At 51.7% G+C, this 22,975-nt stretch overlaps 1 pseudogene; it reads left to right on the forward strand.

The window, feature by feature from the left end:
* LOC116585787 overlaps positions 1-22,975 on the forward strand; it is a 111,742-nt pseudogene that overhangs the window by 42,401 nt on the left and 46,366 nt on the right.

Consider the following 22,975-nt stretch of genomic DNA (forward strand, 5'->3'; position numbering starts at 1 on the left):
GATGGCAGTAGAACTGGTCAGGATACTGGGGGATGAACTGAAATGTTGTCAGTCTCAAGAACACAGAGAAAAAGACTGACAGAGGAGCACTGGTGACATTTGGGACACATCAAGGGGACGAGTCCCAGAAGGAGAATGGAAAGGAACACAAGCGGGATGCATATGAAGAAAACTATCTACAGGCAAATTCCCACCCAACCATGGAAAGCCAAAGAAGAGAAGGACATTGAGGCATCAGCCAGATTTTAAAAAGACATTTCTTACCCAGGAATAATGATGTAAATGACTGTTTATTAAGAATTTTACATGCAGAGGAAAATATTCTTTAAAAATGACAGGATACAGGGCGCCTGGGTGGCTCAGTGGGTTAAGCCGCTGCCTTCGGCTCAGGTCATGATCTCAGGGTCCTGGGATCGAGTCCCGCATCGGGCTCTCTGCTCAGCAGGGAGCCTGCTTCCTCCTCTCTCTCTGCCTGCCTCTCTGCCTACTTGTGTTCTCTGTCAAATAAATAAATAAAATCTTTAAAAAAAAATGACAGGATACAGACATTTTAACGTGAACCTAAGCTAAGAAAATGTCACCAGCAGAGCTGCACTAAAAGAAATCCTAAGAGATGACCTTCCAGAGGAAAGAACAGGGTGGCAGATGGAGATGCACACACAGGAAGGAGTAAGGGGCTCCGTAAGTAGTGAGTATGTGCGTGTGTTTATAAAATACCTACTTTTATTCTTCTCTGAGTTTCCTTTCAAGTTAAGTGATAGAATATAGCAAATCAACATGGAGGTGATGGTGTGTGTGGAAGTAAGAGATGCATCAAGTAGAGCCCCACTCAGCAGACAAGAGTGGTCTCAATTTCTGCTCAGGTCGTGATATCCAGCCATGATCGAGTCCTGCATTCGGCTCTGTGCTCAGCTCTGCTCGAGGGTCTCTCTCTCCCTCTCTGTTTGCTGCTCCCTCTGCTCATGTGTATGTTCTCGCTCTAAAAGTAAAGTAAATAAAATTTACCTACCTATCTTTAAAAAGTATAATAATACAGTGTAAGGAACAGGCACTCTGAGCTGATCTGTTTGAATTCTTACACTTGTGAACTGAGCTGTGGGAAGGGGGACGTATCAGATATAAGATTTTGGTGTTTTTTTGTTTTTTGTTTTGTTTTATTGTGTTATGTTAGTCACCATACAGTACATCATTAGTTATTGATGTAGTGTTCCAAGATTCATTGTTCGTGTGTCACACCCAGTGCTCCATGCAGTATGTGCCCTCCTTAATACCCACCACCAGGCTCACCCAACCTCCCACCCTCCCACCTCTCTGAAACCCTCAGTTTGATTCCTGGAGTCCTGAGTTTCTCATGGTTTGTCTTCCCCTCTGATTCCCCTTTAATTTTCCCTCCTTCTCCTAATGTCCTATGTGTTATTCCTTATGCTCCACAAATAAGCAAAACCATATGATAATTGACTTTCTCTGCTTGACTCATTTCACTCATCATAATCTCCCTCAGTCCCATCCATGCTGACACAAAAGCTGGGTATTCATCCTTTCTGATGGAGGTGTAATACTCCATAGTGTATATGGACCACATTTTCCTTATCCATTCATCTGTTGAAGGCCGTCTTGGTTCTTTCCACAGTTTGGCTGTTGTGGCCATCACTGCTATGAATACTGGGATGCATAAGGCCCTTCTTTTCACTACATCTGTATCTTTGGGGTAAATACCCAGTAGTGCAGTGCAATTGCAGGGTCATAGGGAAGCTCTATTTTTAATTTCTTAAGGAATCTCCACACTGATTTCCAGAGTGCCTGCACCAACTTGCATTCTCTCCAACAGTGTAAGAGGATTTCCCTTTCTCCACATCCTCTCCAACACTTGTTTCTTGTCTTGCTAATTTTGGCCATTCTAACTGGTGTAAGGTGGTGTCTCAGTGTGGTTTTGATTTGAAACTCCCTGATGGCTAGTGATGATGACCATTTTTTCATATGTCTGTTAGCCATTTGTATGTCTTCTTTGGAGAAGTGTCTGTTCATGTCTTCTGCCCATTGTTTGACTGGATTATTTGTTTTTTGGGTGTTGAGTTTAGAAAGTTTTTTATAGATCCTGGATATCAGCCCTTTGCCTGTACCATCATCTATGAATATCTTCTCCCATTCCATGGGTTGCCTCTTTGTTTTGTTGACTGTTTCCTTTGCTGTGCAGAAGCTTGTGGTTTTGAAGAAGTCCCAAAAGTTCAGTTTCGCTTTAGTTTCCCTTGTCTTTGGAGATGTGTTTTGAGAAAAGTTACTGTGGCTGATGTTGAAGAGGTTTCTGCTTGTGTTCTCCTCTATGATTTTGATAGATTACTGCCTCACATGGAGGTCTTTTATCCATTTTGAGTTTATCTTTGTGTATGGTATAAGAGAATGGTTGGGTTTCATTCTTCTATACATAGCTGTCTAATTTTCCCAGCACCATTTATTGAAGAGACTTTCTCTTTTCCATTGAACATTCTTTCCTGCTTTGTCAGAGATTAGTTGACCATAGAGTTGAGTATCTATATCTGGGCTCTCTGTTCCATCCATTGGTCTATGTTTCATGTGTCTCTGTTTCCTTGCCAGTACCATGTTGTCTTGGTGATCACAGCTTTGTAGTAAAGCTTGAAATCAGCTGACATGATCCCCCCCAGCTTTGTTTTTCTTTTTTCAACATTTCCTTGGTGATTCAGAGTCTTTTCTGGTTCCATACTGATTTTAGGATTGTTTGTTCCAGCACTTTGAAAAATGCTGGTGGAATTTGGATCAGGATGGCATTGAAAGTATAGATTGCTCAGGCAGTATAGACATTTTGATGATGTTTATTCTTCCGATCCATGAGCATGGAATGGTCTTCCATCTTTTTGTGTCTTCTTCAGTTTCTTTCATGAGTGTTCTATATTTCCTTGAGTACAGACCCTTTACCTCTTTAGTGAGATTTGAAATGATATGATATATTGACTCAGAGTAAACACCAATATATTCAAATGTGTATTGCAATCCCAATCACCAATGAGGAGAGGTGGAGATAAAAAAGAATAATGAAAAAAAATGAACCCCTAAAAAGGAGAATATGTTCAACAAAGTAGAAAAAAATCCAAGAAGAAAAAATAACAAATTAGCAATAAGTAATGAAACCCAGGGACATGAGAATCACATTAAATATAAATGAAACAAACATTCCAATTAAAACATAGAAATTATCAGACTGAATTAGAAAGGCCCTTATTGCTGAAAATATTGTTTAAATATTATTTAAACACAAAGGCACAGACTGGTGGGGATTAAGCGTGGAGTTGGCGTGGCCTGCAGTGGGTGGCTGTGGGCATGGGACTCCTGACTTACCTGTGCCGGTCATGGAGTCCTGACAGGTGCACCCACGGCACTCTGGTGAGAGGGTGGGCACAGGCCTTATTGCCTCTGCAAGCCACTAAGCCATATTAATTGGGGCAGAATGGAGAACTGAGCAATTCTGTGTTCCGCAGGAGGAGTGTCCGTCAGGTGGGGATTTGCTCCCAGGTGTGAGGCTTGCACTGGCCCTTCAGCTTCCTGCGGGGTTCAGAGGCCCCAGAAGGCTCACCCGGGCTCACCGTGCATGTTGTCTGCTCAGCAGAGCCAGTGCAGGCTCTCCTGCATGGCCAGACCTTCACTCTGTTTGTCTCAGTGTCTCTCTGACCTCAGGGCTCAGCACCACCGAGGGCAGGTAGCCGGACATCCCGGAGTGGGAGTGAGGCCCAGGTGCCATGGGGGGACACTCCTGGCATGCCCCTTCCCCTCTGCTGGGCCCCCTGCCCTGGTCGAGGAGAGGGCATCGGGACACCCCAGAAAACCCACTTATCCATGAAGGGAGTCTCGTGGAGACCTGGTGTCTGTGGTCTGTGAGGCTGCACCGCAGGGTCTTCGGGAGGGTTTGCAGGCAGAGCCAGTGGCACTGAGTCAGGTGCAAGCTGGCCTGGAGCACTCACCCTTGTGCACGGCTGCTTTCGTTGTCCCTGCTGTGGGCTCCAGAGTGAATACTGAGGCAGCTGTCACCCCCCCCAGAACCCAGATAGGAGCTTGGGGGTCCCTGTTGCCTGGAGCCCTCTTCTGACTGTGCTGCTGGTGGACACCTGCCAGGTGGGGTCATGACCCTGCTGGCCTGGGCTCTGTGCTTTCCACACACCTGTGTCATCTGCAGGCACCGCACAGGCAGGAGCCACTCCCCGTACCCCCTGTGCCCCCCGGCCTCACTCTGTGCCCTGCCCACCAGACAGGGTGGCCTTGTGACCTGGACATGTGAATGTGCCCAGTACTAGCCGTTACTGTGTCTTGGACGCAGAGTCACTCTGCTGTGACACTGGAAGCGGGACGGGCTGTCCGGCCTCCTCAACTTAGCACCTTCCAGCTTCAGTCTCTCCCCATCGCTTCCCCTTCGACCTTCCTCTCCTTTGTGCCACGTTTGGTTCAACAAAGAAACAGTTCAGACTCTCATGGACATGCATCTGTTTCTTTCTAGACCTTTGAAGACCTTGTCACTTGCGGTTTTATCCTCTGGGTTGTACTGAGTGTGAGCTGGATGGGCAGGGGTTGGCCCCACGCCACACCCCATGCCGATTCACTGCCCCTTGATCATTGGCTCTCCTGTGTTTTGCACAGGCGTCTTTGTCACCTTCCTCACCCATAGCTAACAAACCAAAGTACAAGAAGCACTGGCTAGACACCCTGTCCGTTCCTCTGTCTATGGCTCAAATCGCGAGGTAGCAGACTGGCACGGAAAAATTAAGATGTGTGACCATGGTCTAGAAGGCCACAAGCCCTGAGCATCGTTCATGACCCGGCTCTTCGGAGTCACGAGTGCTCCGGGGGTCTGGCTGCGGCCGGCTCTGGGTGGCTTGAGGAGCACCGTTTAAGTCAGGACCTGAAGGAGCACTGATTGGAGCAGCCGCGGGTTTGCTGAGGGCAAGCGTTCTGTCTGGCGTGGACACGACTCTTGTTATGTCCTTGGGAAGCAGTGATTCGAAGAAGATCCGTGTATCCACTTGCAAATGTTTGCAGTTAGATGTCAGCAAGAGCGTATTCTTGTCCAAGCTGCAAACAGCCTCAGAAAAACTGCTTAAGCTCTGTGGGCCTCCTTGTCACCATCAATAAAGGGAGAGGCTGGACCAGCATCCACGGTCCAGGATGCTCCCTGGCATATGAGCCTGGTTAATTACTCAGCTTCAGAGATGCAAGGTGTGTCCTCTGTGCCGTGGAGAGGCCAGCGAGCAAGTGGCCGGTGAATTTATTTCTATTTGCATGACGGGCGTGCAGAGAACCGTGTGAGCCATGCATCTGTCAGCAAGGGAAGACTTTACTGCTCTGACACTGAGCACTGACGTTAATACAACCTGTGTGCATGCCTGTGTGTGTGCACACCCACCGGAGGGTGTGTCGCGTGTGTATGTCTGCGTGTGTGCACACCTGCCTGAGGGTGTGTCCATGTGAGTATGTCTGCATGTGTGTGCATGCCTCCCAGATTGTGTGCCTGTGTGCACCCATATGTGTGTGCTTACGTACGTGCCTGCCTGAGTGTGCACATGAGTGTGAACCTGTGTGTGCACATGCCTCCCTGAGCATGTGCCTCTGTGTGTACACACCTGCTGTGAATGTGTCTGCATGAATGCCTGTGTGTGTGCATGCCTGCCTGAGGGCGTGTCCATGTACGTGTGTCTGCATGTGTGCACGCATGCCTGAGGGCGTGTCCATGTACGTGTGTCTGCTTGTGTGCACGCCTGCCTGAGGGTATGTCCGTGTGCATGTGCCTGCATGTGTGCACGCCTGCCTGAGGGGTGTCCATGTATGTGTGCCTGCGTGCCTACACGTCTGCTGTGACTGTGTCTGTACGTGTGCTCATGTGTGAGGCGGGGGACAGGAGAGGCCTGCGTTGTCTTCATTCAGGGGAGGGAAAGTCTTCTACCGCTTTCCATAAGTGGTTATAATTTGATTTTCAGGGTTACCCGACATTAGCTGCATGGCCTTCTACAGTGAATGTGCACATCGTGAAAGAGGGCTTAGGACACTGTAGCATGAACAGCTGCTCTAGGTTTGGAATTTAAGTGTGTGGCCACCTTTGGGAAAGGTCAGTAGCCATGAGCAGTCAGAATGGCGGGCAGAGATGGACGGAAGTGTGGATAGGTGGGTGGACGATGGGCAGGCAGGTAGCTGGAGTCAGACTGACAGGTGGAGCCGTGTGCACAGTGAGATGAGCAGCCCAGGTTCTTATGGCTGCAGACCCCGTGGAGCATGCCAGGGTATGGCTTTCTTACTACCTGTTTCCTGGTTGGAGCTGGTTCATTGAGAGCTCATTCGGGGCTGGGTCCATGCTCTCTGGTCTCTGCCTACCCCTGTGGTTGGGTAAATGGCTCTTGGAAAATTAGGGCCACGGAATGTCAGCAAGCACAGGCTGGCCGGTCGCTCTGCCATCTCTCGTGACAAAGGGAAGACAAAAACCAGCCCCCAGACCTGGGGGGCAGGTCAGCATGCTTATTTCTCACAGGCTGTGTCCTCAGTGATGCCTGCCGGGTGCGGGACAAAACGCCCCATCACAGAGCACAGGGCAGTGTCTCTAGCGACAATACTTGCCGTGTCCTACCAGCTGCTGTGGCTGCCTGTGGTGCAAGATGGGCTTCCTTCTTGGCCACAGAAGAGCCCACCCCTGGGGCCACGGGCAAGTGCCCATGGGGATAGGGGCAGGGCGTGGGATGGTACGTGGCTGGGGCCACCCCCTGCCCTGTTCTGACAGGAATGCTGCTGAGCCCCCGCACATAGGGAGCCCTGGGACTCCTCATGAGACAAGAGCACGTTGTTCCCTGAAGGCTCTGGGTCTTAGCTTTGCTGACATTTTCGTGATTTGAAGCAAGATGTCAAGATGGGCAGGAAAGCACAATAAAGCAAAATATTGAATCAGGACTCAAACTGCATTTTATAAAATGTGATTGTCCTGTCACAGCTGACATGGATGCCCCTGATGGGGGGCTGAGAGGAGTCACAAGGCTTCTCTTCCCTGGGAGACCCTCTAGTCTGTCCCGATGCGAACAGACGAAATCCTGCAGTTCCGCTGTATTTTCTCCCAAAGGAGAAGATGAGAAGTATAAGGAACATGTTCAGAAAACACGTCCTGGATCAGTGTATTCTCTTTATAACAAATAATTTCAAATGAACCATTTTTAGAATCTTGGACGAAGGTAACCTGGGAAGGGTGCTCAGGCCATGAGTCAGAGCAGCTCTGAAACTCGGGCTCGGGAGGCAGGATGGCAGCACCAGCGGCCCCACGGCCATCATTGTGCAGCCCTGGGATCTGCTCTTCTGGAATCTCCCCTTTTCTATAGTCATTGCCTCAGTAATGGTTGAGGTTCCTGAATTTCCTCAAATTTTTTTGAAACGTTCTTTAAGGAGTAGATGCCAGTGTGAACCTATGTCATTTGCAATGAGTGTTTGTGGATAGGACCCCAGATGTCCTGGGGGGTGATGCTCCTTCCCTGTGGGCCCAGAGCCTGCAGGACGGCTCCACCAGAATCCCTGTTCCACTTGCAGTCAGGGGCGAAGCTGGAGCCATGCTGGTAGGTACGTTATTGTCCCCATGGATGGACGCGGAATCGTGAGTCGCCATCCCCACAGGCGGGCACGGAATCATGGGTTATTGTGCATTGATTGTGTTCATGTGAGTGTCCCGGGTTTGGGTGGCCGCAAAGCAGACTGTACCCGCTGCCCATGGATCCAGTGCACAGCATGGGGCTGGGCCTCCTGGAAATTCAGAACTGCTCCAAGCAGTGACTGATGTAAACAGTGCTGGTGGCTGGGACTCACTCCTGTCTGACACTGTCACCCTGATCCTGGGGGGGACCTGTCCCATCCACTGTGCGTGCCAAAGAGAAGGGCACCTGTCTCTGTGTCCCCATATCAAACGGCAGTTGCTCAAAGTGGCCAAAGTGACATCTGTCCTAACCACCTCTGAGGACCACTGGCGGTGCCCACAGAGGTGAGCGCCACATCTGCAGGAGACACCGTGCAGCCTCAGGTCCCCGACGTTGGCCTCGTTCTCCATGCGGGATGCACCCTGCAGGCTCGGCTCTGGTGCCAGAATTTAACAGGCTCCTGGGGTCTGAGATGAAAATGAACAGGAGGTGTTTATAGTAAGAAGAAAGGGTCTTCCGAGACCTGCTTGTCCTGGCCCTTCCTGGCAGCCAACGCCCATCCTGGCTCTCCACCCACAGTGCTGGTCTCTCAGCCAGAGCCCCTGGTCTGCCCGTCCTGCCACAGGCTGTCCTCATGCCTCTGTCCTCACTGCCAATATCCCGTCCTTTCCAGGCAACACGGGTACTAGAGGGACAGGCCCTTCCTGTGCTGAAAGGAGCTGTGCCCTGAACAGCCAAATTCCCTCCTGGCACCCAGAGCAGCCCACATGGGTCCTGGCTGCAGGGGTGTGGTCAGAGGGTCCACAGGCTCCCCAGCTGCTTGGGTGGGCAGGACTCCCACGTTTGCCTCCTGCCATGGGCCCTGACCCTGAGCCTGGGGGACTGCAGGATGAATTTGACCATCTTTCTAACGACTTTCAGACCAAACCCAGGAAATTAGGTTCATTTGGGTTTCTATTCCTGCGTCTGCCTGGTAGGCAGGCCTGCGCATGCCTGCTGACCCCGTGGCTCCCCAGAACCTCAGAACCTCAGAACCCATGCACCATCCCTGCCCCTAGATGCCACCTGGCTCTTGCCAGACCCGACCTCTCTGGAGCACAACTTTAGCCCGAGACCCAAGCTCAGAGGTGTCCCGACCTGCTTTCAGATACACGGTGTCCCCCACCTTGTAGAGAGGCTCCAGGGGTCCTGAGGCAGTGCTGGCAGGGTGCACACAGGCCCTGCATGGGAAGGTAAGACCCCCTCAGATGGATGCCTTGCCAGCCTCAGGCCTCGTGCTGCTGCGGCCAGTGCCGGGCCCAAGATGGCATCTGTGTCCCAGGGGAGAGCGCACAGTGCTCACGTTCTGAGGGCCTGGGACTCCCAGCACTCTGCAGAGTCCGTCACACAGAAAACCAAGCGTGTATGCATGCAAAGCAGATGTCTGTGTAGTCATAACCTACAGATGTAACTGGACACTGTCCATGTGGCAGCCCACTGTCGTGAGAACCGAGACAGAGGAGCAGAGACTGGATTGTGTGTGTGCATGTATGTGCTTCTGTGTGTGCACGTGTCCGTGTGCATGCGTGTGCCTGGGCTCCTGTGGGTGTGCGTCTGTGTGCATGTGCACGTATGCACCTGTGCATGCATCTCCCAGTTGCTGGTGGCCTCAGGCACGCTGGTTGATCTCCGTGAGCTCCTGTGTCCTGTCTCTGTCAGCGACCACATCAGGACCTTCTGCGGGGAGTGGACAGAGACTGGAACCAGAGTGACACGTGAAGCGTTTTGCTCAGCAATTACTGCAAAGTCAGAGTAAGTGAGCATCAGTCGCTGTTTTTATCATGAGTTACATTGTCGTTTGTATGCTCTGTGGTTTCCTTTTTCTTCTCTTGAGCTTGTTAATGCTTTACACTTAAAGACTCATGTGGGATTATGGAGAGAATCCATGCAGTTCTTGGAATCCATTAGCCGTTGTTGCCGGTCTGAGAACAGAAGCCGGGGGGCGGGTATGGCGGGCTGTGTTCTACCGTATGACACTCCCCTGAAATGTTTCTTTTACTCATTTTTGTGCTTCCATAAAATCAGTACTATACTATCAGCAAGAAGGTTCTTTCTGGGGACAGAGTTTAACACCACGTGGACTAAGAAATTAGCACAAAGACCGTTTGCTGCCGCACAGAGTGGAAAGGACGGTGGCCTTGAGAGACCAGCAGCTCCCAGGAATGTTTTTCTTTCCACCTTGGGGTGCGGCCCAGGATGCATGCCGGGTGCGCCTGCTGGGCAGCCACGTTCAGAGCGAGCGGAGCTGCGTCCGTGTCAGCCGTGGGACGGGGTGCATCTGAGTTGCCCGCTCGTTTGCTGCAGGTCTGCTGAGCACTCTCGGAAGTGGGTACAGCCTCCACTTCTCCCTGACATGAGCCATCCCTGCGTTTCCTCAACCTCCTGTCTACACTGACATCCGGGGCTGGCAAGGAATCACTTGGGCCCTGGGGTAGGTCTCACACCTCTGCCCGGAGCCCGTGTCCCTTTCCATCCCATCCTAAGGACCACAGACAGTGCCTCTCCAGACGGGGTTTTCTCAGGAAGCATTTCTGGATGCCCTCTGTGCTGTGTGCTCACAGGGAGCCCTTCTGTCTGCAACTAGTGGGTGTGTTCAGTGGAACAGCAGTGAAGTTAGAGACTGAAAGTTTCACACCAAAAACTGCACCATATGGTTTGAAGCAGAGAGGGTCGTGAGTGCTGGGGGCATGGGGGCCACCGGGAAGGCATGAAGCATCTCATGGAGCCAGGGACTGGCCGCCACAGGGTATCTCCGACTCACGTGCATCCGTGCACACACTCGCAGATGCAGGCAGCCAGAGGCATTGGTTCCAGGGAGCCCAGACCACAAGTGTGTATGGAAGCGAGTGCCGCCTGGCTCTGCCGTGAGCTTTACGGTGTGGCTGTTCCACCTGCTTCAGCCCAGACATCCCAGGAGACAGAGATCTCACTGTGGACGAAGAGCGCCAGGGTTCCTGCAAGAACAGGACATTAGCCCAGCTCAGCGTTCACACGGCCAGTTTCTGCTGCTGCGGCCACTCCGAGTCATCCTGGGAAAGCCGCCCCGGGTGCGGACAGGTCCAGGACTCCCAGCCATGAACCGCTGGTGCCTCAGTGCCCACTAAGGCCCTGGAGTCCCGTCGGCCCTGCGTCCTCTGTGTCATGCTGACATGTCAGGAGCTGGGCCGTCTGGGAGATGTGCTTGCTGCGTCCTTTTTAGCTGTGAAGCCATGAGGTTGTGTTTGCTGAAGTCTGGCTCCCATACAGCGTCCTGGATTCCGACACAGGTGGCAGCTGTCTGACGTCCTCACAAGTGGTCCTCCTGGCCAGTCACCATGTGCCGCCATGCCACCGACTGAACTCGTGCGTGTCCCTCTGTCCCTGTCACCTCCTTGTCTCCCTCCCTTGGCCACCACGAGGTCGTTTTCTGTATCTGTGGGTCTGTTCCTGTTGTAACGATTTGTTTCTCACTTGTTTCGTGTTTTAGGGCCCACATTTAAGTGAAATTCTACAGTATTGTCTCTCTCTGACTTAGTTCACTGAACGTAACGTTCTCAGGGTCTTTCCAGGTTGTCACAAAAGGCAAAGCCCCTTCTGTGGCTGAGCAGGGTTCTGCCGTGTGTATGTAAAGCGTCTGCGTTACCCGTTCCTCGACCTTTGGACGCCTTTCATGTCCTTACAGGTGTGAACGACACCGCGGTGCCCCTTGGGGAGTACGTGCCCCTCCATGTCAGTGCTTTTGTTTCTTTTGTATGAGCACACCTACTTGTGCGATGGCCGGGTCTCAGGGTAGCTCTGTTTTCAGCTTTTTGAGGAACCCCCACACTGTTCTCCAGACAGCTCGCATCCCCACCAGCAGCGCCGGGGCCCCTGTCCTCACATCCTCGCCAGCGTAGGGGGCTCCTGTCTTCTTGACTCTGGCCTTTCTGGCGGGTGCAAGGGCACATCTCGTCACAGTTTCGGTTTGTGTTTTCCTGATGATGTGATGTCGGGCCTCCTTCCATCTGTCTGTCGGCTGGCGTGTGTCTTTGGAGAGAAGTCTCTTCGGGTCTGTCCATTTTTTAATTGACCAAACGCATGATTTTGTCACGTGACACCTTGATATCTGAGATCGCTCTTGTGTCCCAACCCCCACCCTGTTTTGGGGTTGAAGAAACAAGACACAGGAGCTCACTTAGCATCTGGCTTAAGGCACCCACTGCTCATTGCTTCTCTGTCTACGGCCAGAAAGTGCAGCTCCCACCCACGTTCCACGGGATATCTTGGACAATTTTCGCTGCTTGATTCACACTAGGCCACTAGCTGTTGTCTCGATTATGAGGTTTTATTCCTTGAAATGGAAGGAGGACACAGCCAGTGAGGTGAGCATGTGCGCATGGTGTGTGGTGCTGCTCTTGGCACATGGGACTCAGCCGGCAGACAGACAGGAAGTGCAGTTGTGTCTTTGGGGGTGGCGGCTGGAGGGTTCAGGGGACCTTTATGAGGACAGGCTTGTGCTGGGGCTACGTGTTCAGCCGGTCTGTGTGTAGTCTGTGCTCACGTGGGTGCCATGGGGTGGGTGCCGGGCTGCTCTGGGGACAGTCACTGCTCTGACGACTTTGGGTATTTGTGCTTTTATGGAATAAAATGTGTGTGACAGTTTTGTTTCCATAGGTCGAGGGGTTCCCTGCCCAGAGCACGGATCTGGAAGGAGCTGGGTGGGGCTTGTTAGCTGCCCACCTGGGTGGGGGACGTGGCCTCCTGATGCCACTCTGGGAAACAGAAACACTAACACCTGTTTTTTAAGATTGCTGAGAGGAGAAATATGTTAAAATTGTGACTCACTTAGCACAGGGTCTGGCATGAAGCCAGACCTGAACAAGTGATCCCATCAAGGTCTCCTTCTAGCCGCTGCCATTCTGGTTTCAGGTACCATGTGGGAACCACTCCTGCTCTGGGGCGTCCTTGTCCGCCCAGATAGCAGCTCACGTGCCCAGGAACACATGTGCTGGAAGAGGCACCTGCCACCCACTGCAGTATCTGGGTCCCATCGCTGGGTTTTCAGAGTCTTTATGTGCCTGTCACCTTCTAGATGGGCTGATGCCTCTCCAAGCTGGGTAACGGATCTCACGGCACAGCCCCAAGGCCCATCGCACACCTGCTTTCACGTCTGGGAGCCAGAGCTGGGCTGAGTCTGGAGTGCAGGGGGCTCTTGCATCCGCCAGGGGCTCTGCCGCAGGCGCGCTGGCCATCACGCCACGTGTTCTCAGGCAACAGGTGTTCCCGCCCCTATGACGTGCAGGCACCCTTGGGAACGCGGGTGGCGGTGAGAAACACCCAGGACCTGTGTTCTCGTGGAGCAGAGCCTCTGCTCGGACACGGGGCGGGAGGCAGGCAGACCTTCTCGGTGTCCCTAGGGTCCTCGGCGTTCTGTTTTCTCGCCGTTCCTCCCTCCATGGGACCCCCTGCAGGTTTCTGCATGGGCCCCTCCGCAGGACCGGGGGCTGGAGGACCCAGGCCTGGTCTCAGGATGGTGACAGAAGGTGACACAGGAGGACGCCAAGTTGCTCTCTTAGGCAACATAAGGGAGAAGTTAGCTTTCTCTGCTGGACCCACTCAACTGGTGAGCTCAACTGAGCACTTTCTCTGTGCCCTGAGTTTTCCAGGAATAGGGACTTTTCGTGAACAAACTGGTGCAGGGAAAATGCTGCCCAGACTCAAATTTTTGGTCTGTATTGATATTTAACATGGAGCCCTTAGAAATGCCGCTGCCAGATGGGGAGAGGAGGAAGAAAATATTTCTCTGGCTTCCACGAAAAAATTATGCCAATGCTACAGAGATGGTCTTGAAATACAATATAAGAAAGCAAATTTGAAGATTTTATAAAGTCTGAGAGGTACACACATTCTCTTCTCATTCTGTCTAACTCTCCGTCATCAGCAAAATAAACACACGCTCTGCCCCAGCTGCAAAGTGTGGGGCCCCGGGCTCCACAAAGGATGTGGGTGCTGTCCATCCCCCACCCCGGGTTCCTGCCCAGGTGCGGGGATCTGGGGGTGCTCCTCTCTGGTCCCCAACCTCCCCATTGATGACGCATGTGGACGTGGCTTGGTGTCTTCCTGGGTAAGCGTTTCCTGCTGATCCTAAAACCTCATGCAGGACGGTCACAGGATGCGCTGAGCCTGAGTGGCGGTGTCTGTGATTTTCAGCTCTGACGATGACCTTGACCATCTGGATGAAACCCCAAGAAGGCAGAACAGATGCTCTGAGTCCAGAGCTGTGAGGCCGGCTTCCTCCTACGTGCCATGGGAGGGGTGACGTTGACAAGCTCAAACTCGCTGCCCGAGAACATGGAGAACCTAAATCCTGAATTTGGCCGAAGATGAGAAGGGACGCCTGTCATTCTGGCAGGCCCGAACGTTCACAGAAGTGCCTCTCGGTACTGCCGCCCTCGCAGCAGCGAGCCCGAGTGTACGTGCCATCTCGCACATCACTAAATCACGTGTGTCCTCAGCATGAATACCCCTGGCGGCCCTTCTGTGTGACAGCCAGTCTGCATGGTCTCTGCCACGAGTTCGTGTCTGAGTGCCAGTGTTTACACGGGACCGCGATTGGCAGCAGCCTTCCCCCGTGCAGGTGTGCTGTGGCTTGGTGGGCATCGTGAAGGTCATCATGTGGACAAGGAGGACGGACCTCGGAGGTTAAGGGTCCAGCGTGCCTGAAATGTGCACTCAGAACACATGGCCCTCCTGATGGAACCAACTCTGCGCGAGGCTTCGTGGAAGTCTTTGTCAGACCGAGGGCACTCCGCTGGGTCCAGGCCACGAGGAAAAGTGGAGAGAGTGGGGAGGCTGTGCTGTGGGTCCCTGGGGTTAAACAGGACATGGCGGGAGCCGACTGAACAGTGATGTGCACACAGTGAGTCCTAGAGTGGCCGACCCTCTGTTGTACACGTAGTGTATGAAAGTTACGCTAATTGTTAACTCATCCTTTATTACCAGCTCTGCTGGGCATCATCCAGCCTCTGGCTAGTGACTAGCAAGTACGTCACATGCGTGTCCCGTGTCTGCGGCACATGAGCCTGGATGTCGTGCGTGTCTCCATCATGTGGGCCCAGCAACACGGCATAGCTCCCTTGGTCCTACAATGACTCTTTACATGATCTGCAGTGAGGGAGGAGACGAGGGGATCCTGTCCTTCGTAATCCCCTTGTCACCGTCCGGGTGCACTCCCCTGTGCATTCACTTCCCCTACAGGACCCACCTTCAGCTCCCGGTCTCCATCCCTAATCCCAGAGAGGGTTTCAGGAGCACCAGACTCTGTTTCCTCCATTCATCTCCAAGCTGGATGGGGTGGCAGGGGCAGCACGGGGCTGGGTGGACCCACTTGGGCACTGAGCATGGGGAACACGCTGTCCCTCTGTCTCCTGGCATCCTGGCCTCCTGGCCTCTGCTGGAGGTTGGCTGGGAGGTTTGGGGCTTCCTCCCAATTACCGGTTGCTGTTCTCCTGCTGCTTTGAGATGTGTCCCTTGTCTTTGATTCTCAGCATGTTGACCTGAGGTGTCAGTTGTGGATGTGAATCCCCGTTTGGATCCCAGGACCTGCTCGGCGTGCAGACCAGCAGTTCTCAGAATGGTCTGGAAGGGCTCTGGCCACTGCCCCTTGGGACATTTGGTCTGTCCTAGGTCTTGGCTCCTGCTGGGGCTCCTGCTTCTTGGTGTCCCCAGTGGGTGTCTTCTTTCTCTGGGCTACACGGACTCCGCCAGCCAGCCTTGCTCATCCTTCCTTCCGGACAAACCTGGCTCCAGCCTCTCCAGTAAATCCTCCTTCACAGTTCTTATACTTGTTACGTCTAGGGACGCGCTGGCCCTTTCCGCACATTCCCCCACATGGGGGACTGCTATTGGATGAGTTGCTTCAGACACGGTTTCCTTAGTCCCCGGAATGTCCCCGTGATGGCTGTTTGCACTCCTTCCTGTGCGAGGTAACCTCTAGCCACATGCACCAGTCACACTGTCCCCTGTCCAGCCCCCTGGGTCCTCAGCCCCACCGCATCCAGGGCTTATCACTGTAACTTGTGTGGGAATCTGTCCTTGCTGGCTGGACATTATAGCACAGTGGATGTGCTCAGGGACAACCCGTTGGCTGTGTAACTGGTCACCTTGGGATGACAGGGTCACCCAGGTGTCAAACCACTAATTTTCACATGAGTGGCCTGTGGCTCTCAACCAAGCTCTGTGGCCTAATGGCTCCATAGAATAATGCAGTCAAATCGGTTCCTTTGAAGGGACAGTTTCGGGGCTGGTGTTTGGGACTCGTCCTCACCATGACCTCCCCTGCTTCTGCAAGGGCCCCTCCCTGGGAATGACTCTGGGCTCTACTCCAAACAAGGTCAGTGTATTTGCAAATCCCTCAGGAGCCAGAGCTTTTGTGCCTTGTTTTCCCCAAAGCAGGAGGTAGGGATGGTGATGCTTATCTGTCAGTGAGCCTTGTGCTGGGACACAGGCAGTGACGACTGGGGTGGACCCTGGGGGTATGCGGGGGAGCAGATGAGAGGTCGGACCTGAGGTCAGGGTCAGGGGCAGACACGAGGTCAGGGCCACCTGTGTGCACCACAGGGGGAGGACGGTCTGCTCTGTGGACTTGGCTGAGAGCCCAAGAGAGGCTCTGTGGTGGCCCCTGCCCACCCCTCCTCTCAGGCCGTGTCTCTACTTAACAAAACCGTGGATACACTCACAGCTGAAATATTATCAACAGGTAGTGTAGACTTGTTACTTAAGATAACATGTCTGCTTCATCATTCGTTTTTTGAACTTCTCAGTATCTGCTTAAGGGCATGATGGTCCAGGCTCCACAGGTTAAGACACACGGTTTTCCTAAGGAGAAGGGGACAGGAACACAGAGGACAATAGTGGTGTCAGCTGGGCTGCCCACTTCGGGTGTAAGCAGCAAACACTTAGCTCTCACACTTCCCAAGGCTGGAAGTCCCCATGGTCCCCACACCAGTCCCTGCTGGTCACAGTCGCTTCTGGCGGGCAGACAGCCCAGCGTGGAGTGCTCCCAGGGTGGGGAGGGAGCTGGGGAGTCTCTTCCCATAAGGGCATCAGTCCTGTGGGATCAACTCCCCACCCGACCAGGGCACTGAGCACTAATTCCGTCCTAGAGGCACCCCCATCTCCAGAGACATCCATGCTGATGAGATGAACGTGGGGACGCAAGTCAGCGGACCACAGAATGACACGAGGGGTATCTTTGAAGAAGGCTTCCCATGATAAGGAGGAATTACTGAAAAGACAATTGTCCTGCTGTTATGAATAGTTTGACAGGAGGGTCTGTGGCACCTTGACTTTTATAAAAAAAAAAAAGAAAGAACCAACTTGTTGGAAAGCTCCACTGTAAACCAGAAATGTGTGCCTGTCATAAAATAGTGTCAGTGTTGGGTAACGATGATGTTTGACTTTGTCAAGATCTTCAAATGCCTCAATAAGTGGCCTCGGAAAGAAGTATCGCTGAGGACCCCGTAGAGCAAGGATTCCAAAATCCCTGGACGAGTGATAGTCATTTCCTACACAAATTGGCTCTCCTAATTTTTAGTGAATTAGAAAGAACTGTTAGTGACAGATTTCCAAGTTCTGAACTTACCGTGGGGACCGTCTCCCCGTGGGGCTCTGGGCAGTGGGGAGGCTCTCAGGCCGGTGTCACAGCGCGGCCCCCTCTTCCCGCAGGTCCGGTATGTTCAAGGTGCTGGCTCTGGACGGGGTCATCACGGGCGTCCTGCAGTTTCCTATGGCCCGGGACAGCACCGACTGGCTGAGAGCGGTGTCTGCAAACATCCGTGACCTGACCTTGCAGAGAGTGAGCTGGCTTCTGGACTTTCTGCTTTTGCACTTAATCCACAAAAATGATGGATATTTTTTGTTATTTATGATTAGCCCTAAAATGACTGATTTTATGATTAAACAAGGAAGTACATACTTTTTTCAACATACCACATCTTTGACTAAAATAAGTTCAAAATTAAGTCCTCCTGATATCTCCTGAGGGAGAGTCTGGGTCCGATCAGACCTGTGGGTGCCCTCCCCATCCCTTTCTCTCCCTCCTCTTGCCCATGCACAAGCAAAGACCCTTTCACGTACATGTAACAGCATGGATGTGTTCCCTGGTGCGGGGCCGTAACGTGGGGAGCCTAACGCAATGGAAGGCAGACGCCCCATAGCGTATGAGGACAAGACCTCCCCGACCAAGATTACTTCCCCGATTCCCAGTGCAAGCTTCCAAGGCGGAGAACGTGTCCCGTCTCCTTGGGTGATCTGTTCGATGTTTTGAAATAAAAAACACAACCGGCTGGGAGTCAGGGTCAAAGTAAGAGTAAGTTCCCCCCGGAACCACCGTGTGCTGGCAGGGAGCTGGAGGACTTGCTCCGGAGGACTTGCTCGTGGCCACAGTGGCCTTTGATCAGTTGCCTCCCAGGTGACCTGCCCAGGGACTGTGTTTGTGTCCCCCACTCCACCAGCTGCCCCAACCCCACTGCCCGTTCCCACCTTGCTACCCATTCCCTGCCCTGTCTGCCGGTCCCCCACACTACCACCTGTCCCCCTGCCCCACAGCGAGAGCACGGGAGCCCCTGTGTTCAGTGCAGTGTCACACCTTCTCGCTGGCGGCCAGAGCCCAGGGAAGGAAGCTGCCAGGTGGTCTGGAGCCATGCTCTGGCCTGCATGCTCAGCGGCCACACAAACACTGCTACTTCGCAAGGTTTCTGGAGAGTGACGCGAAGGACACGCGTGATGTGTGAGATGCAGGGACTTCTCCCCATTTTCTTCAGATGTTGAAATCTAGGCATCACTGGTCCATGACTTCACTCACACAAAATGCTGATGGTTAGAAAGAATAAGTATTAGTTGTGGGTTTTTTCTTCGCTGTGAGCATTGCAGCTGTACACGGTTTGGTTTTTAGGGAAGAAATGCTTCATAGAAGAACTTGTTCCCGAGGACAAGTCCTGCTGCTAATTAAGATCAGTTGCCAATCCGACAGGTGGAAATCACCTCATCAGTGTCTTGTCCTACTGACCCCATCGTCCCTCTCTCTGCAGATGTGGATGGCGAATCGTGCTGTTCCCCCTGTGACCAGGTAGGTCCTGCATTCTTGTCAATCTAACGACCAGTCTCCCAAAGTAGCTTCTCCTGGCTCAGAGGCTCGATTTGGGGATTTGGGTAGAGGTCAGTGTCCCCAGCCTCGAGTAGGAGGAATCGCTCTGGTCTTCTGTCAGGTTATGACTGAGCTCTCAGCAGCTGCGTTTTCTGAGGAAACGAGGTTAAACAATCGTGTAGGTGAGATCGTGTAAGCTGGGAGGCGTTTTACTTGGAGACAAACCTGTATATCTAGAACCTTAAACACCGTGTAACACTCCTAGACAGCATCCCCACCAGGACAGCTTTGCCCTGAGGAGCACATTGGCCAACAGATGTCACTGAGGATGGGCGGGAGACCCCCCCGGCAGGCAGCTTCCATGCACGGACCGAAGCTTCCGGCGGGCTGCCTCGTGGGGGTCCACAGCTCATTCCTTCTCTGAGCAGGGCCAGCCCTGGCGAATGACTCCCGATTTGGGGCTCCTGCTCCCCGGTCGCCGGGTCTGTAAATGCATAGGGAGGGGCTGATCATAAATTTAGAAAAATGTTACAAGAAATAAAATTTACATTACTTCCACAGGAAAGAACCACTTTCCTGAGCATTTCTTCCCTAATCACAGAAGGTTGACTAGAGAATTAGAACACAGCCACGGGGCTGCATCTTCCCTTACGTGGAAGATGCCTCGGGCTTTCCCAGTGTCAGGAGGGCTCCGGTCTGGAAACCAAAGCCTGTTCTGTTTTAGTTTGAGTCACCAGAGAGTTGGGAAATGGGGTTCAAAGAAACAGAACTCCAAATACTGAGAACATGAAGTAATTAGGGCTCGGAGACCCCGAGGCCAGGGGGTAACCTTGATCTCACGTTATCTCAGTGAAGTTTTACCACACATTAAACCATGACCGTGTCATGTCTGCCTGTCTGCGTTCTGATCCCAAGTAATGCCTTTCCTGGTGGCATAATTTGGCCAGACTAACATCTGAGATGTCATTTTTTCATCCATAAAGTAAAAGACCTATAGCAGGTAGAGACTTTTTTCTAACTTGAAAATTTTTTTTCTTTTAGCATCTTTATTTTATTTTATTTTTCATGTTCCAAAATCCATTGTTTACGCACCCTACCCAGGACTCCATGCAATCTGTGCCTTCCACAATACTCCCCAACAGCCTCACCCAAACTCCCACACCCTCCCCTCCAAAACCCTCAGTTTGTTTCTCAGAGCCCACAGTCTCTCATGGTTTGTCTCCCTTTCCAATTTCTCCTAATCCATTTTTCCCTTTCTTCTCCTAATGTCCTCTGTGCTATTTCTTATGCTCTACAAATAAGTGAAACCATATTGACTCTCTCTGCTTGACTTATTTCACTCAGCATAATCTCCTCTAGTCCCGTCCATGTTGATACAAAAGTTGGGTACTCATCCTTTCTGATGGAGGCATAATACTCCATAGTGTATATGGGCCACATCTTCCTTATCCATTCGTCCGTTGAAGGGCTTCTTGGCTCTTTCCACAGTTCGGTGACTGTGCCCATTGCTGCTATGAACATTGGGGTACGGATGGCCCTTCTTTTCACTCCATATGTATCTTTGGGGTAAATACCCAGTAGTGCAATGTCAGGGTCATAGGGAAGCTCTATTTTTAATTTGTTGAGGAATATCCACACTGTTTTCCAAAGTAACTGCACCAACTTGCATTCCCACCAGCAATGTAAGAGGGTTCCCCTTTCTTCACATCCTCTCCAACACATGTTGTTTCCTGTGTCATTGATTTTGGCCATTCTGACTGGTGTAAGGTGGTATCTCAGTATGGTTTTGATTTAAATGTTTTTTTTTTCCCTCAGGGGCTCAAATTAGTGTACTTGGAGAGGAAGATTAGAAATGAGAGTTACTGCACAGGCTTATGGAAGAACTGTGCCTGCCATATATCACTGGGCTTTATGGTAAAGGACTAGCTCACATTTTCCCTAAAACTGAACATTCTGTGTGTACTGTAGGAGTTCATATTTGTGACACTGGGCCTTTCAAGAATGAGAAGCCATGCTTTTCTCATTCTAAACAGCTCGTTTCTCATATTGGTAATTAGCAAAGGCATAATATTTGAATAAATATTTGAAAAAACATTATGTATTTGGGAACCTTTGAAATTCACAAAAAACAAATATAAAATAGGATTAGAAGATCATACAAAAGGCCTGGAGTATAGATTTTTTTTTTTTAGACTCTTGTGTTCAGTGAGTAAGATAACTGTGTCCTTCGCCATCTGAGCAGACGCCTGTCCTTCTGGGATGACAGGCAGCCTGAGAGGACGGGCATGTATTTGAAATTGTCCCCTGCACACTGGAACCCCTGTTCCCTGCAAAGGTAGCAGGTCCTCCTGTGTATTTCCGAACTAAATTTCATCTGGGAAATCTGAATTCAAGGGAAACATGCATTTCTTCCTCACCAAATCCAAAATAATCTAAATCTGAGGTGTGCGGTCTTGTTCTGTGTAAAGGTCAAGCTGTACGGCGTTATCTGATGGGCACTTTGGTAATCATCTGACTCAGTCAAGTGATAAAGGAAGACTTTTCTATAGAAAGGGCATCTGAAAAGATAAATGAAAACATCTCACTTTTTATAATGGTTATGCCCTCTGAATTTAATTATGATGATGTCACCAGGGAGGTGTTCATGAAATCATAATATACGTTTCTTGAGCCATCGGAAAATTCATAATGTAAAAGATAAAATTAGCTGACCTTAAAATTATTTATGAACTGTGTATACCTAAAAAAGATTCATAATGCAGGGAACATTTCCAGCAATATCTAAGCTATGACGTATCTCTTTGCTAATCGACCTAGAGAGAATTAAATTACACACGGAATGTCTTAAAGTTCATGTGCAGTTTATAGACGTTCCCGATTGTGAATGATCTGATTTTTATATAATTTCTTTCTGTAAAATTCCATCTGGCACCCTGACCCAGGCCCTCTTTCGCTAGGAGTGGAAGTGAGAGTTGTCAGGGTTTATTCCGCAAACTGCAGCAGAGGGGACAGCCCCCTGAGCCTGGGCCAGGCAATCCCTGTAGCACTGTGCTTGCCCCGCCGCGCCCCCACCTCGAGGCAGCTCTGAGGTCAGGTGTACTGAGCAAGTCGTTTGAAGCCTTCCTCCCTGCCGTACCGCAGCATTACATTTCCGGGTCAGACACAGGGACTGACATTTGTTTGGAATCCTGCCCCCAATGCGTCAGCCATATTACTGTTTCATTGACGTTTCGAACGCTGTTGTGATTTGTTACAGCTGATGTAAAGAAAATCAGTTTTTCCACTCAGGCCAACTCTGTGTTTGCTGCAGCGACGGTGGGGGGGGCCTGGAAGTCACAACCTCATAGACAAGTTGGCAATCCGAGCCCCAAACAAAGTGTAATTTAATGCGGTGTTTTTAAACACCCACAGAGGGCACAACACTACTGTAGCCGGGGGACCCACGGGGCGCTGATGCTCCCAGAGATGCTACCGGCCCCTGGGGACCCACAGGGCCCCCACAGACGCTCATATCCGTCACCCTGGTTTGGGCAATAGGAAACCCGCTGCTTCTGAGCGTGCCCACGGTCTGTCCCTTCTAGCCCCAACGCACGCTCGCTACAGCTTGGGTTTAATTTCAAGGGTTTCCCTCTGCAGGTTGTGCATATGGGATGGGTCAGCGAGAGACTCAAAGGCACCAGCTCCTGTCACACCTTCCAATCCAGGCTCCTGGCCCTGAAAGGCTTGTGCCTCCACATGTTCAGCTCTCCTCCCGTAAGGACTCTCTTCTGTCCAAGACGCCCAGGGCTGCTGCGAGAAGTGGGTGGGACGTGTGTCCACAGGAGGGCAGACACAGAGGGGCCGGTCCCCTGCTCTCCTGCTCACATGCCAGCCAACGGGGAGGCAGGGGCTGCAGAAGGCCATTCTCCGAGCATCAGACACAAAACAGAACTAAACCCTCCTCTTCACGTACTCTGAGTTACTGCCCCGAAGATTAGACTCAGGAGGTTACTCTGTCCTTCACGTCTCCCATGTCTCATTATAAGCCTACCCCATAAGCCTAAGGCGAATTTCCAGAGTTCACGATCACACTGTCAAGCTATCACCAACCCTGTGGTGCCAGAAGGACCAGACAGAACGTGTGTGCCCTGCCCTCTATGGGGCTAAAGCAGCTTCTGGAACTCAGAACAGCCAG

The sequence above is a fragment of the Mustela erminea genome, chromosome 3 (genome assembly GCF_009829155.1).
Source record: "Mustela erminea isolate mMusErm1 chromosome 3, mMusErm1.Pri, whole genome shotgun sequence".
Taxonomy (NCBI): Eukaryota; Metazoa; Chordata; class Mammalia; order Carnivora; family Mustelidae; genus Mustela; species Mustela erminea.